Raw genomic sequence first — 6,240 nt, 5'->3', positions numbered from 1 at the left:
AATTAAATAAATAAATAAATAAATGTTTTTAAAAGAATCTACAGAAAAAGAACGTGTTTGGAAATCCTGCATTATCTGGCATCCTCAGACCTGCCCCAGGTCCTACAGAGAGCTGATGGAGCCGGAGCCTGTAGGTCCTGGTCTGCAGCCGGTGCTCTCATGCTGCCTGACTGCTGCTCGACCCCTCCCCAAGCCCCACATTGTGGAGACAGAGATCTCTGGAGAACAGCCCTCTGGACACAGCTTCAGTCAGGGAGCTGACCACCTGAGGTCAGTGTGCCCAGCTAGTGTGCCAGGCAGCAGGGCAGGTGTCCTATGAGTGTAGCCAATAGCATGTGAGCCCTGGCAGGGAGCGCCCCCCTCTGCACTTGAGCATGAGCCCTGCCCACCCGGGGGGAAGGAGCCCATCCTGACTGGACATATCATGGGTCGGGACAGGCATGGGAGAGATTGGTTTGGGGCCTCTGAGTGGCCCCTGAATACAATTATGGAAGGAAAATGACAGAACGAGGGAGGCATTGAAGCAGGAGGTACCAAAGGGGGGGCGGGGCATGATGAGTCCTGGGTGGAGTACGTTGCCCAGAGCACATGGGGAGCGCATAGCGGGGGAACAGGCTGAGGACTCCTGGGAAGGGCCCCACTGGGAGCCAAGGGGCCAGACAAAGCAGAGGTTTGGGTGCAGGTAAGCTGGCGCCTTTTGCCCAGGGTTGCTCATGGGGTTACCTGAGGGTCTCTCAAGCTGTTGGGCAGGGTTGCAATCGCCTCAAGGCTGGACTGGGGCTGAAGCATCTGCTCCCAAGCTCACTCATAGGGCTGCTGATCACAGGCTGCCTGGGCATCCTCATGACATGACAGGAGGTAATAAGAGGGAGGGAGGGAAGGAGGGAGGGAGAGAGCAAGAGCACGAGAGCATGAGAGCAAGCGTGAACGCCAGGAGGCAAGGATCACTAGAGGTCCCATAGACCAGAGCTAGGAACGTTCTGGAGACCATCCTCTCTAGCGTGTCCTGAGTCATGCCCTTCAGAATACTAGTGGTGAGAAGTTCTATATGATGGGGTGCCCTGGTCAGATCAGCTTGGAAAACACTGCATGCTGCAGCTCCCGCCCAGAGATTTAGGATGTGCAGAAAAGACTCTATAATCCTGCGGCAGGGGGACCCCATTCATTTAGGATTTCCCCAAACTGTTTTGCCACAGAGTTTGTTTCTGTGGAACACTGGTATTCTGTGAAACATGCCCATCCTTGGGTAACCACTGGTCTAGTCCACTGGGGAGACTGCAGCCCAGAGAGGGGAGCGACTGGCCCGAGGTAATCGTTCAAAGAGTTATGGACAGAGCTTGACCCAAACCCATCATTGCTGCTTTCCCAATCCTTGGTCCAGGTCACGGTCAGAAGCAACCCAGTGGCCCTGCAGGAGTGAGCTGTGCCAGCAGAGCCAGGAAGTGAACTCTGAGTTCTGGAGCCAGAGCTGGGCTGCACTGGCCCCAGGGGGCCTGTCTCCAGGTAGGGAGCCTGGCGTGTGGCCCCAACGCTCTGGAGGAGCACAGATCCTGCTCTCCTGTGACTCATCTCCGTCCAGCCTGCCCCAGCTGCAGTATCCAGGGACCCACATCGTGGATTTCCCCTGGCCTGAGGGACACCTCAGCTTTACCTGAAAAAACTGGCAGCTGATCCTCCAGGGGGAACTTACATCCCCAACTCCTTCTACCAAAGCAAAGCCACTGGTTCTATGGTGACCTCAAGTTCCCCCAAATGCCTGGGTCTTATTCACCAATGGGTCGACTAAGCTGAAATCCAGTGGTGTCCACTGGCTGCTCTGCTGTTTACCCTCAGCAGCACGGCCCAGAACCAGAAATGGACGTGAGTCCTCTGCTCAGTAGCGAGAATTCCAGGCCATTCTCATGCACTAGGCCAATCCTCCACTTGGTAAACCCTGATGTGTTTTTACTGGCTCTTGGGCTGTTGTTGGGTCTGCCACCCCGCAAACTTCAAACTATCTAGATCACTCATGTGGATGCCCAAGCCTGTTCTCTGATGCAACCAACTGGGATAAGGCTGGTGATTGCACCCCTGTGCCACCTGACTGCCACCTGGATTCATCACTGGGCTGGGTATGACAACACACCCACCACCTTGGACCTGGCACAAAGGAAAAGTGGTTTCTGATGCGGAGGCCACCACTGCATGCCAGAGCTGTGATTCCTGCCAAGGGCTGGCCCATTTCTCTTGCAGGGAAGGAGGTCACCTTGCCCAGGGTGTGGCCCCGGGCGGCACACCTCTGACTCCATCATACCTCCCACCTGCTCTTGGGGCTATTCATGGTTACTCATCACGGTTGACACTTTTTAGGGTTATGGAGTTGCTGTTCCATTCCAATCAGCCAACTCTAGGCACACCGTTGTGGCCCTTGAAACTAATCTGTGTGGTGTTTTTGGCTTTGGGGGCCATTTGCAGTCTGACAAGGTGTACCTTTCATCACAAAAGCTAGTCAACAATGAGCAGAAGTCAAGATATTCAGTGGACCCTCCACACTCCCTGCCATCCATCCACAGGCATCTGGAATCATTCAACACTGGAATGCCTCCTCAAAAATCACCACAAAAAGGTTTCTGGCTCTACTTCCCTCACTGCCTCCTGGTCCACACACTTTTGTAAAGCATTTTGGTCATTGAATGCACCTGTCCCTAGAAAAGCCACTTGCTGGGGACATCTGGATGAAAGTGGTAAGAAGGTCATAAGGACCTATTTTGAAATTTGGGGATTCAGACTTGACTATTCCTGGACACCTTGCTTCTTTCTTTCCCCTGAGAGCAGCTCTGGGCCGGCCTGGTTGGCACATTTTCTAGGTGAAAGCCAAGCCAAAAGGGGGCCTAGGGGTTCAAACTTGATTCTGGTTCAGCCACTTTGATTCTCCTGATGGACTGGCATGATCTTAGATCACAAGGACCGCAACCACTTGGGTGAGGACATTGCTTGAGGAGAACCCCTACGGCGGCCCATGCGGGACAAAGTGGGGAATATATTGGGTCTCTCTGCATTTTATAAAAATGCCCTTTTCTTCTTGCACCTGACCCTTCCAAACAAAAGGTTTTGGTATGAGAAGGAGAAAACTGGGGGAAAAAATTTAACAGGTGACATTTTAGTCACTGGAGTTTAGCTATGCTGATTTTGGAGGGGGAGCAGCAACTCTGGTCCCGAGGTAGGAAACACCTTAGATCCCAGGAGATAGGTAGAGACAGGCATTAATCACGAATGATCTTTGCCTTTCATAATTGCCTCTGGAGCCTTCCAAAAAAACGCCCTGGTGCAGTTCTCCCAAACTTCTGCAAGCATCTTAAATGTAACAGGGTTTGCCCTCTTCCTGACTAGATGGCTTTGACTACAGTGTGATTCCTGTTAACCTCACCATAAGTCTATTGGAAATGCAGGGCATGTGGTTGGCTCCTGTATCCTCCAGGAAAAATTCCTGCAGTACCACCAGATGCCTTCCCAACCCCCATTCCCATAGGACTCACTCAGTCACCCTGTGGGGAAGAAGAATGCCACCCAGCTGGCGGCATGGGCAAACAGAATAGATTGGATGACTGCCCTCAGGCAGTCCTTCCAAATATGAGGATCAGACTCAATTATTCAAACTCAACTGGGAACCCAAAGGCCTACCAGCTGGCCAGGAGGCCACACTAGAGGCATTATCAACCTCTGTCTTGACGGATGGAGGTCCCTCTTGGGGGACCCCCACACTTGTAAATAACACTTTCTTTCTAGGGGCACCATGTGTGCCCTGATGACTGTACTTGTGTGGATGCCATGCATGAACTCACCAACCTCCCTGAACAGTGTCTTGCATCTTTGTGGTGGTTATAACAGACCTTCAAGTGTTTATTTGTTTTGTTTTGTTTTGGTTTGGTTTTTTTTGACCGCGCCGTGGCTTGCAGGATCTTAGTTCCCTGACCAGGGATCGAACCTGGGCCCTAGGCATTGAGTGCACAGAGTCCTAACCACTGGACCGCCAGGGAATTCCCCCTTCAAGTGTTTAAACAAATACCACCAGTAGGTTGGGTAGCCCACAGACGAGACCTCACTGAAATGAGGCTATCCTGAGTTACCCTGGGGAGCTTCCTGGACCGATAACTGACCCATTATTTAGGTGGATTCTGTGGGTAGTTATCCCTGTGATGGTAGTCATTGATTAGAAACAGTGATGCACAATTTGTCCCTGACTGTAGCTAAAGTGACCAGTGATACCACCTTGGCCCTGGAAGTCATTCAGGTCAGTGTCAACTTACTGGCCAGCGTGGCTACGAATGATAAACTTGCCTAGGCTTCTTCCTTGTGGGCCAAAGCATTGACTGGGCAATACCTAATATATCCTGCCATTCCTGGATTAATGACCTAGGCTAAGTGGAGAGGTCAGTATGTGAGAAAGCCATTTGACTTTTTCTAAGATAGACCTTGATGGCTTATGGGATTTGTCCAGCCTGTTGGGTCGAGGACCCAGGGGTGGGGGGTGGGTGGGGGAGGTGGGATTGAGGTTAATACTGCAGGTGGGACTCATTCTGCTCCTTGAAGCGCTGTGGGTGAAATTAATTAAATGCCGAGAGACAAACTGAATTGATTTAGTCCATCTTCTGTTGATCAGATTAATGAGAGCAACTGTTGGCGTGGTACACTCATGGGGAAGTTGCCAGAAGTCAAGATGGTGTAGAAATGAGGGGTGGATATTTTTGGAAGTTATTGTTGTGGGTCTCTCACATTTCTCAAATTTCTGCATGAATTGCGAGCTAAAACCATGAATGCCTTTGTCCCAGACCATTTTCAAGGGTGTCTGCAGAGCCAACAGCCTTGTAAGATAGAGATAGGTCTCCCTCCAGAGCAAAGCACAGGTGTTTTTGCGACCTTGGTAGAGAGGGGCAGCGTCTGTCTTTAGAACAAGGAGCAGACATACTTTACCGTCCAGTATAAAAGAGTCAAATTCTCTAAGCTCTCATCTCTCTTTTCCCCTTTCTCTCCTTAATGCAACTCACTGTGTGTGTAGGAGTCACTTGGCCCTCTTTGTGTTGTCTTGTGGGAATTGGGGCTCAGGGAACTCCTGCAAGAAAATGCTGGTACTCTGGCTGCTGCTATTGTTGTAACGAAGTCCTTTGTCTCTGATCCAGGAGTGTTGTATCTTTTGCTGAGCATCCATGAAACTGAGGTCAGCTAACTCATCAGCTTGCACATAGGGTAAGGTCTCAGATTCTTCCCAGTTCTCGATAAGACGTTCATGCTTTTCAACACAGTGAATTCCATTTCCTGGGACCTATCCTAAAGAAAACAATAGAAATAAGACTAATTTAGCCATTAAAGTATTCATACCAGCATCGCTTGTAACAGCAATGAATAAATACATACATACATACCTTAATGTCTAATGTAGGGGAATAATTAAATAAATAGGGGGCCATCTACATGTCGAACACTATGCAGCTGGTAAAGTGTTTAAAAACAATTTTTTTTTATGGTGAAGGAAAATGTTCACATTACGTTGAGAAACAGAAGGGAACACCACAAAATTATATGGACATTATGATCCCAATTATGTTAAAATAGGCATAGTCCATAAAATAGGACTGAAAAGAAATATGCCAAAATGTTAGCTATGATCTATCTTTGGGTTGGAGGACTAGAGATGATTTTTTTCTCCCTTCTCTGTATTTTTCCTTATCTTCTAAATTTTCTATAAAATATTTGCTCACTACAATCAGAAGAAAAAAGCCGATTTCTCTTTTGAATACCACAGTCCCCAGCCATGAGATCCTCTGCCCAGGGTCCCAGCTGAACCAGCGTGCCTTCCTTTGCTCTACAGAATTTCCCCAGGGGCCTGCTGTGCACCTGGAGCTGAGGACAGGAGAAACAAGAGCAGAAGCCCAGGCCTCAGCCTGCACCATGCAGACATCTGCATTCCAGCGCCCAAGACTCATTGTGGACTGAGGCATGTGACCAGGAAGGACTTCCCAGCACAATCATTTAATGGGCGTTGTTGGGTTTTTTGTTTTGATTTTTAAAAAAATAATAATAACTAGCATTTATTGAGCTCTTACAAGGTGCCAGACTATTCTGAGTGCTTTACATCCTCATAACAAATCTATTAGGTAAATACTAATTTTTTTTTTTTGGCCGCATTGCATGGCTTGTGGGATCTCATTTACCCAACCAGGGATTGAACCTGCACCTTCAGCAGTGAAAGCACCGAGTCCTAAC

This window comes from Mesoplodon densirostris, chromosome 15, assembly GCF_025265405.1.
Source record: "Mesoplodon densirostris isolate mMesDen1 chromosome 15, mMesDen1 primary haplotype, whole genome shotgun sequence".
In the NCBI taxonomy this organism is placed as follows: Eukaryota; Metazoa; Chordata; class Mammalia; order Artiodactyla; family Ziphiidae; genus Mesoplodon; species Mesoplodon densirostris.
Note: the sequence above shows the minus strand (reverse complement) of the source record.